At 37.9% G+C, this 9,664-nt stretch overlaps 1 protein-coding gene and 1 long non-coding RNA gene across 2 annotated transcripts in view; one reads left to right on the plus strand and one right to left on the minus strand.

Annotated features, from left to right (window-relative positions):
• The window catches only part of LOC129534670 (uncharacterized), a 29,858-nt gene extending 21,975 nt beyond the window's left edge, over positions 1-7,883 (plus strand). Inside the window, exons 3-5 of the long non-coding RNA XR_008681341.1 lie at positions 2,100-2,232; positions 3,806-3,939; positions 6,588-7,883. This is a non-coding gene — a long non-coding RNA (uncharacterized lncRNA). The remainder of the gene's footprint in view (positions 1-2,099; positions 2,233-3,805; positions 3,940-6,587) is intronic.
• Positions 1-9,664, minus strand: part of MACC1 (MET transcriptional regulator MACC1) — a 310,452-nt gene that overhangs the window by 282,516 nt on the left and 18,272 nt on the right. Inside the window, exon 2 of the mRNA XM_055392492.2 lies at positions 8,918-9,063. The gene's annotated coding sequence lies outside the window, so the exon portion shown is untranslated. The remainder of the gene's footprint in view (positions 1-8,917; positions 9,064-9,664) is intronic.

The raw sequence follows: 9,664 nt of genomic DNA on the forward strand, positions 1-9,664 counted from the left end.
AGCATAACCAAGAAGTAACATACTTAAATTCCACCATCTCTTAGTTCTAGGCCAGCGTAGGAGCAGGAGAAAAAATGGGGAAAAGAGACAGAGACAGACAGACAGACATACACGAACACACACACACACACACACACACACACACACACACACATACATACACAGAGAGAGAAAAAAGAGAGAGAGAGTAAAAGAAAGACTTAGCTCAGGCTTCTGTAACAAAACACCTTAAACTGAAAGGCTTAAACATTTTTTTCTCACCATTTTGGAAATTTAAAGTCCAAGATCAGGGTGTCAGGTGGGTGAGGTTCTTGGTGAGGGCCCTCTTCCTTGTTTACAGATTGTTGTCTTCTTGCTATGTTTTCATGTAGTGGAAAACTCTGTGTCCTCTTCTTAGAAGGGCACTAATCCTATTCATGAGGGCCCCACCTTCATGACCTCATCACTTCTCAAAGGCTTCACCTCCTAATTCTGTCACAATGGAATTAAGGATTCAACATTTTGGACTGAAGGATTCAACCATTCAGTCCACAATGGAAAGCTATCCAGTGAAGTACATGGGACTCTGATTTCTATTTTTCTTTACTCCAATCCCTGTGACCTAACACCATACCTATTACCTTTGTGATAGTCACTAATGCCATTTCTATCTGCTGAATATCAAAGATAATTGCAATCATTGCAAAATAAATGTTTAATTTTGAATAGTTTTCCTCTTAGCTTTCTTTTTTCAAGACATTTGATCCTAATCATTTATTTTTTTAGCATTTGTATAATATCTAATAACCACGAATTAATTAATAAATTGTTATTGAATCTTGACATTAAATGAAAAACTTTCTCAATATAAATTTAGTGGAACTGGCAAATGAATATATGAGCCAAGGCATAGCAAATAAACATTTCTCTTTGAGGATTCTTGTTCAAAACAGAATTAGCATTGGCTTTTTCAGTTCCCACAGCCTGCAGAGATAATCCTAAAGCATAAAAATTCTGGAGCAGTTCATGGCTTTAAAATGGCAACAAAGCCAAAATTGGTTAGTTTTTATCAAACGAAAAAAAATGGAAAGGTTTTCATCACAAGCTCTTTTCCTAATAACAGCCCACTTTTTCATTTTCGAAAGCCTGCCTGTGAACTGTTAATGACAGAATAATCAGTGGACATATTCCTGTGACTTCAGCTGTTATAAAATGCAACTTGACATTGAAAAGGAACATAAGTATCACTCCCAAGAATGTTTGCTTTCTGTTTTGTAAAAATACAATCTTTCTTTGTGAAACACAATTGTTACTATGTACACAGAGCATATAAACAAGGGAAGATATTAAAAACACAGAAACAAAGCACCAGTATTTTATAAATGGCTTGCTGATATAATCACCATTCTGTCACACTACTTGCACTAATCTAAGCATTTTTTCTTAGTGGACATTTTACTCATATCTGCAAAAGACTAGCAGTAACATAGCACCTACTCTATCACTCCGAGTCCCGTAAGGAAAGTAGAATCCACATGAGGCATTTCAAGCAGAGGGGACTATTTACAAAATGTTTAGAGGCTGAAAGATCAAACAGCAGAATGTGAAATAACCCAGCTATTAACACCTGCAGGAAGCAGTTACTATCCCCAGGGCCAGAGAAACAAAAGGGAAGAGGAAGTTGTAGAACCCATGGGCCTACTTGCACTTCTGAGGTGTCTCAGGAGGTCCTGGAAACACAGGAGGGCATACCCATGTTAGTTTGGGGATCATGGATGGGTGCCAAGCAATAGGTGCTTGGACAGCTGGGATGAAGTGTGTTTTGCAGCAGTCTGGAAATGCAACCTGGCCCTATGTAGCTGGCGTTGGAACTGATGAGGAGGTGCTGCTCTTTAGGAGTTGGTGCTATCAGTGGGTCTCTGCTTACAGGTGCTGCTATAGCCAAGGGGAGTGCCACTGGACAGGGGCTGGAACCAGGGAACAGTCACACTACGGGCACTGAAATGGCCGGAGGATGCAGGCATCCATAGCTTCATGTTGTTGTGGAAGGAGGCCCAGAAGCTGGAAAGGAGAAGTGAGTCACGCTTTCTCTCTTCTTCATTTTATCCTTCCCTTTCCAGGACCTCTCACTGGCAAGATCTAACTAAAATATGGCTGGCAATAAAAACTTGGAAAGGTAATCTGTGAGGTATCAGAAACCTACAACACATAAAAGAAGAACACAGGACAGAAATCGACGCTGAAGGCAAGGAGGTAAGTGGCTTGCACATCTACTGTCTTCAATGCCAGTTTTTCTGTAGTATTTATTTAGGATGACTATGCCTAAAGTTGCTAATGGAAATTTGATATCTGTTTTTTATCATCTTACTAAAGGAACATAATAATAAACGAATAAATAAGATAATACGATGAAGGATGAGGATATAAAACTATATGTAATATATTTAATATAACTCTAAGTTAGTGACTTTAAGTCTGCTATTAAAGAAATTCTGATTTTTCAATGTTAGGTACATTTAGTAGATTTATGCAAGTTATAAATTAATATATTTTCTTATTTTCATGAAACCATGTTAATGCTCTACTTGTATCTTTATTATTCTTTCAAATTCCAATATAGGGTATTATTGAGCAGGTAAACAATTAGGGAAAAAGAAGAAAACAATTAGGGAAAAAATATCACCCTGTGGTTAATGATAGCCTCTAATTCTTTGCTATTCTCATTGAAATTGCCCTTGAATCTAGACCAGCCATTGTGATTTGCTTAACTAATAAGATATAGGAAAACCACTGTTCACAGATTTCAAAATCTAGAACAATTGCCCTAAGATCATCACCCTGGAGAGACCATATAAAGGAGCTCTGCTTGTCAGTCCCAGCTAAGCCCTGACTTCTAGTCATGCCCTCCCAAGTGCCAGAAATGAATGGCTAGCCATCTTGAACTTTCCAACCGCTCCATCTGGAGGCTAAGAACTACAGTATATATTAGGCCAAGTAGAAGAATCACCCAGACAATCCCTAACTAGATCTCTCAGCCACCAAATTGTGAAATATAATACAACCATTGTTTTGAGCCACTAAGTTTTGGAGTAGTTTGCTATGTAGCAATAGATATTGAAACATGGCCTTTTTAACAAAGAAATGCACACTAAAGCAAATTATTCACATTAAATGCAACCAGATTAAGTTGTGCTACACTTGCTGAACATAATTAAATCAGGAAACAAGGTACTCATGAAGATTCAGGGATGAAGTACTCATCCCGTACTGATGAAATTGAAAAGTACTACAGGATTTGAGGGAATGTCTTTGACAATGTGAATCTGACACCAGGTGATCTTATGGCTCCTCACTGTGATGAGTCCCTTCAAGGTGGAAAGTTCCCTAGCAATTTATGTTTATAATTTCATATTATTTTTCTTAAGATGCCCCTGTTGCCAAGTGGTATAAACTTTAGGCCCCGCAAAATAGAATCTGTCCCCAGAAGGTATACAATAATATCATAAAACTCTTCTGGCCCTTCTCAGTAATCAGTATTTTCTCCAAGAAAATAAGAGGAAGGGGGACAGCTATGTTTATAAAACTCTTTATCAGAGCATCATATATAATAGAAAAATAAACTGAAAATAACCTAAATGTTTGGTAATGGATGAATAATTAAATAAATTATAAGCTATCAACTTAGGGCATGATGTCATCTTTATAAAAAATGGTTACGAAGTTTCTAACAACATGAGAAATTGTTTATAATATGACTAAGTGCAAAAGCTAATCTTGAAAGTTTATATAAACTGTGATTACAAGTATAAAAATGTATATATTACAGATAAAACTTGGAAGGAAATTTGAAGAAGTGAAAACAATTATGTTGAGGTGACGGTCATGAGACACAACTTTGCTCTTAGTGTTTGTTTTTCAATTCTCATTTCTCATCTAAGTTGCATCCTGTTATAGACAATGGTAAGTAATGCAAGCTTTTTCAGAATTCAGCTTCTACGATCTTATAAGAGACACCCTGTCAAAGCTGTAGCTAAACTAAGGGAACGACTGCAATGCCCAAAGCTCAGGAAGGCAGGCCTGGTTGTAGAGGGCCATGTCCCACTTCGTAAAATGTGGAAAAATAAACATGTCATTAGGAAGGTAAACTCAGACTCTTGGGGAAGTTTGGCCTCTTTCTATTCCTTCTTTTTTTTTTTTTTTTGTCTCATGAATGGCAAAGTAAAACCCTTAGGAGCCAGAAAGCAAACAGCTGACATCACTGTTCTCCAACCCCGGCTCTGCTATCTTTATTCCCCCGCCCCCACACACACCTTTAAGAAGACATGTTTAAAGAAAACATTGGCTGTTTTAATAATTTTGTGGATATGCTAGAAAGGTAGAGCAGAAATAGCAAGATCTGGAATTTAGGTAAGGTTTGTGGCCAGCGGTTCTCTGATCTGCGGTGACTCCTCACTTGCTGGGAGCCTCCATGTCTCCATCTGTAAAATGAGGGGTTTTCCACCACAGAACTACCCACATCCTATCTTGTCACCGTTATCTGACTCAGTTGTCAAATACGATGGAGTCCATTTGAAAAGCAGAGAATTTGGGAAGCCATGCTGCTCTGAGGGGTTTTTGCCTCTTTTTTTAATCCTAATTTTAGATTATAGAATCTTGGATAATAAAATTTTAAGCAATAAAAAGAAAAGAATTAAAAGGAAAGCCAGGTTCTGACACAGAGATCAGTGATGTCAGAAGGCAGGGAGCCCAGCTTGTCTTCTCCACTTCAAACGTAGAAAACATGACCACAAAAGAGTACTCCCCTGATGTGTTTGTTCTTTCTAGTTTTCATTAGAAAGAAACACACGAAGAAGCATTTTAATCTGCCCCCATGGCAGATGTGTGAAGAGCCTCACTTACGGAGGCTTCGCTCCTTTCATGGTACCCTTAAAAGCTTACACCTGATTCACTCAGCTGCTGGCTCAGCCTCAACCTCTTGGCCCATCCATTAGAAATCCAGTGAAAAGCTATTAAGCAAATCCATGTCAGGAATTTTACATTCATGCAAAACATCATTTTGCTGTCTTCTTGCAACAATAAGGAAAGGCTGTCTTTCAACTACGTCTTGGTAATGAGAATTTAAAATTGCCTACCATGTAGTTTCCATTAAAAGCCATCTCAATACTAAAAGAGGATATGATAGCCTTTCACAACTCACAGTTCTCCTAGTTTTATGCCTAAATCAATTGCAATCAAAAGGCAGTTTTAAAAATAGAGCATGTTACTTCAGCCTCCTAACAAAATTGCCTTTATAGAGTGATGGCTTAACACTACTTCCTTGAATTTTTTCTTGTAATAAAGATGAGAAGTGGAATTTGCCTATATTTTTAGTAAACCTCTAATCAGAAAAAGGTTGCCCATTATGTCACACATTTTCCTTCATATAAAGCCACATATAAGATATTATTCTCAAAGTCTGGGGATAGGAAAATTTTTTTCCTCCTAATCTTAACGTTTTCTCTTATTAAAAAAAACAAGTATCCCCTATGCTTTAAGTTTTACCTTGATTATCAGGGAAACTCGGTCTGGGTTTTGTGTGCAGTAAGTTCTCACATCTCTGATTTTTCTTGTTTGTTTGTTTAATATAATTATGCTCCTCTTCCAACCCGCCGTACCTTGCTATTATTGCATGAGGTTGTTAACTTTAAAAACTACAGGATTTATGAGTTTAGAAAGGAAACTTTATTTCTCATAAAAGATTATAGCCTTCAAGGTGGCCATTCCACAGGCTGAAAAGCATAGCATCCGACAAAGACCGGAGACAGCTACTTCAAAGGAGGAGGGTTTAGACAGGAATTTAAGTTGAATAAATTAAAGTAACATATGTATTCAACAGTCTATAGGAGGAGCTGTTAATATTCATGAAGAGGGTCCTGACACATGGGTATTGAGCAAATATTCGTATATATGACCCATGTTTACCTTGGGGTAAAGATAACATTTAAATGTACTACAATTAGGCCCTATACATCAAAAGGTCTTTTTAGGACACAAAGGCACACAAGTGTGCAATCTATGGTTGGTTTTTTCATCAGGAGAATGTTATTGAAATCAAAGCTGTAGTTATGGCTTGTGGAACAGGGGATCAGTTAGCTTCTGTGAGCTGGATGTGTTGTCATTATTTTAATATTGCTCATCTTGAGGCCAATGCTTCTTTAGCTGCTAGAAAAAAAGAAAAACCTTGTTGCAGCTAGAACATAGTTTATTCCTGAAGTGTAGGGGTGTGTGACTTAACCTTGCCTGGCATGGCCTTAGGTCCTGTTTATAATTAGGTGTCTTATTGCCATGAAGAGTCCATTCTGTCAGTCTTGTGATCTCTATTTTAACATTAATACTGGTCAGTTGTCGTGTCTAAACTGCAAAGGGATGGGGTGTAACAAAGCGTGTCTGACCTCCTGTCTCATCATGGTTGGGAACTCAGTTTTCAAGACTTCTCTGGGGTCCCTTTGGCCAAATGAGGGTTTGTTCAATCTATGGGAGGTTTACGATTTTATCTTTAGTTTCCAAGGCTTAGCTTTTATTGGTAATAATTTTCAGGTTTTTTTAAAAATTTATTTTATTTTTTTGAGATGGATTCTCGCTGTCTCCCAGGCTGGAGTGCAGTGGCGCTATCTCGGCTCACCGAAAGCTCTGCCTCCCGGGTTCACGCCATTCTCCTGCCTCAGCCTCCCGAGTAGCTGCGACTACAGGCACCCGCCACCACACCCGGCTAATTTTTTGTATTTTTAGTAGAGACGGGGTTTCACCATGTTAGCCAGGATGGTCTCGATCTCCTGACCTCATGATCCGCCCACCTCGGCCTCCCAAAGTGCTGGGATTACAGGCGTGAGCCACTGCGCCCAGCCAATTTTCAGTTTTATTGACTATGTACTTTTGTAATTAGGTACATCCAGTCACACTGGAGAAAGACAGTGTATACATTTATAACAATGGGCCGGGTGCGGCCGGCCCATTTTATATATATATATATATATATATAAAACAATGTATATATGTGTATGCATGCATGTGTGTATGCGCTCTATGTAATATATATTATCATTAATTGTCATAGAAAAACATCTTTAGAATTAAAAAGAGCTTAGCGATCATTTAAATTGTTCCAAACATATATCTATCATGCATGGAGAACCGGTTTTCTCAAATGAAATATGGCCCAAAACTTAAAAAAATAAGGTTGAAAAATAAACAAAGCAAAGTTCCTTTGGCTGAAAGGTAAAAGGATCAAAGCCCACAAACTTCACCTCGCAGCCACTCACTTTCACTGCAACAGAGCATTCTCAAGTCACCCCACAAAACCCCTAATTTTCTATGGTACACATTTGACTACTACCAGTCAATTTTAGTCATTGTCTTTTGTAAGTTTGAAAAATGACATACGATGAAGTTGCAAATTATCTATAAATATTTACCTAGTGAGTGACCAGGTCACCCCACCAGAACTCAAATTCCCTGATTTCTAGAAGTTTATTTTTGTCCAAATAGAAAGGTCCATCCCAATGTTGGCTGAAAATTAAAATTCTGGTCTTTGAAAAGAATTGGGCTATTTGGAATTTCTGACAAAAACTAAAGAGAGTCTAAGATTTTCCTAAACTCAACAAGTCAGTTAATATTTTCTCTCAGGCCCAGCACTGCTATTTTCCCTCCTCCCAGGCCTATGTGCAGCAAAGGCCAGCCCTCCCTTCTTTTCAGATTTGCTTTCAACTGCTGCTGTGTTTGCCTATTCCCTTGGAATCTCTATTGGATACCAATTTCTTGACCCCTCCTGGGTAAAGAATCACATGGCTTTGTGTTTTTTGTATGTTAAATAAACTTAGCCAAGATAACAATTTTGTGGAATCTTAGTGACTATTTGTTTTTCTTTCTCGAGCATTTTTACATGTTGTCCTGGCTTTAGCTTTTAACATTATGGATATCAAGATCTCCTGTCTATTTAGTAAAGCCTGAACATGTTCTCCTACGCCTACTCACAATAAACTTGGACTGAATTTACCTGAGAGTGTGGCTTATTTTGCAAACACCTCCAGACAAAAACTAACTAAAATATACTTGCATGATGAACAAAGATTTCAGACAAACTCTGGATAGATCACGGAAAGTTTAAGAAGCCCTATTTGAGCTTCAAATTTCAAAGTCATGATTTATAAACTCAATTTCAGGCGAAACAGAAAAGTTTCAATCACGTATTTATCATGACTTAGTATCATGGCTTTTAGGAGAAATGTTTCCAAATCTACCATGTATTGTTTGTATTTTTATTTTTATATTATACAGGCTTATATTGTTCACTAGAAAATAGGCTATTTCATTTATAGAAATATTTTATGTAATAAAAACCATTTCAACATGAACAATTTCAATGATCGTAAGAGGAAAATACCACCCTCTGGTGGTGAAACCCTTAAACAGCAAAGGCCTGGGGGCAGAATGCCTCCAGTTACCACAGTGGCTAATCCAGGTGTAAAGGGAATGACAGGAGGTTCTGATTTCTGGGTATTGGCAAGAAATCTCAAGAAGACCATATCATCTGGAGATCCCTGAGGGCATGTGATATGTGGGTATGGAGGAGAGTAGTGGAAAGGGAAGCAAACCATTACCAAAGAGATATTGATCAAAGCAATGTTTTATCCCCTTTCATGGGAGCTGGGAAAACCAGGCACTAAACTGGTGCCTAAGTAAAGTCCCAGGGGCTTTTCTGAACCAGAATTAGGCATCAGATCCACAGACAGCATAGGAGATCATAGAGGGATAAAGAGCCAACCATATCATGCTAGTTCAGGATATAAACAATGAACAGAATAGGACTGCCAAAACCTAGAGTTTAATGGATGTTGGTCTCCTAGTGGGCAAGAGAAGATGAAAGGGGATCAATTGGCCAATGTAAACATTTAAGGCTTACCAGACAAGTAAACATTTTGTCCAGGCTCCACCCTTTGATTATTCAATTGTATCTTGATAAGCTCCTGGTCTGCCCCTGATCCAAGCCTCCATTCTGGAGCTCTCCTTTTAGATCTCAGCCTCGCCTATAATTTCTTCCGTCGCTTTCTAACAAGGCAAGATTTTTACAGGGTTATCAATTTATAAGCCAAAATTACTTGTATATTATCTAATTAATTCAATCTAAAGAATAAATCCCATGCACCACAAGGAGACTTGATGTAGAACAATTCCTTCAAATCAGAGACAGAATAGGACTAAAAATAATAATAGTAACTTGAATTGGCAAAACAATGAAGACTCAATGAAAAAGAGAGATCCACCAAGGATGCCTAACAAATCTTTTATCCACAGAAGAGTGGTGCTGAGACTGTGCAGAGAGAAAGGCTTGTCTAAGTTAATGTTACAAAATACTTCTCAAAAAGTAAAGGTCTATGTAAATACAATATTTTACGCGAGTGTATTATTCAGCTGCCAGTATGTAAGGAGAATGGCAATAATAGTAATTTGAATTTATGGAGGGCCTATCATCTTAGACACTTGTGCTTTTGAAAGCCAGCTTATTAATCCTCAGGACTATCTCAGGAGAAAAGTAGCCAATGTTATTAGCTCCATTTGCAGATAAGAAATTGAGACAGATACAGATTATGTGGTTCATACAAGGCTTGCACAAGAAATCTGTGAGGAGAAGGAAAAATTATTAGCTACT

Source organism: Gorilla gorilla, chromosome 6 (assembly GCF_029281585.2).
Source record: "Gorilla gorilla gorilla isolate KB3781 chromosome 6, NHGRI_mGorGor1-v2.1_pri, whole genome shotgun sequence".
NCBI lineage: Eukaryota > Metazoa > Chordata > Mammalia > Primates > Hominidae > Gorilla > Gorilla gorilla.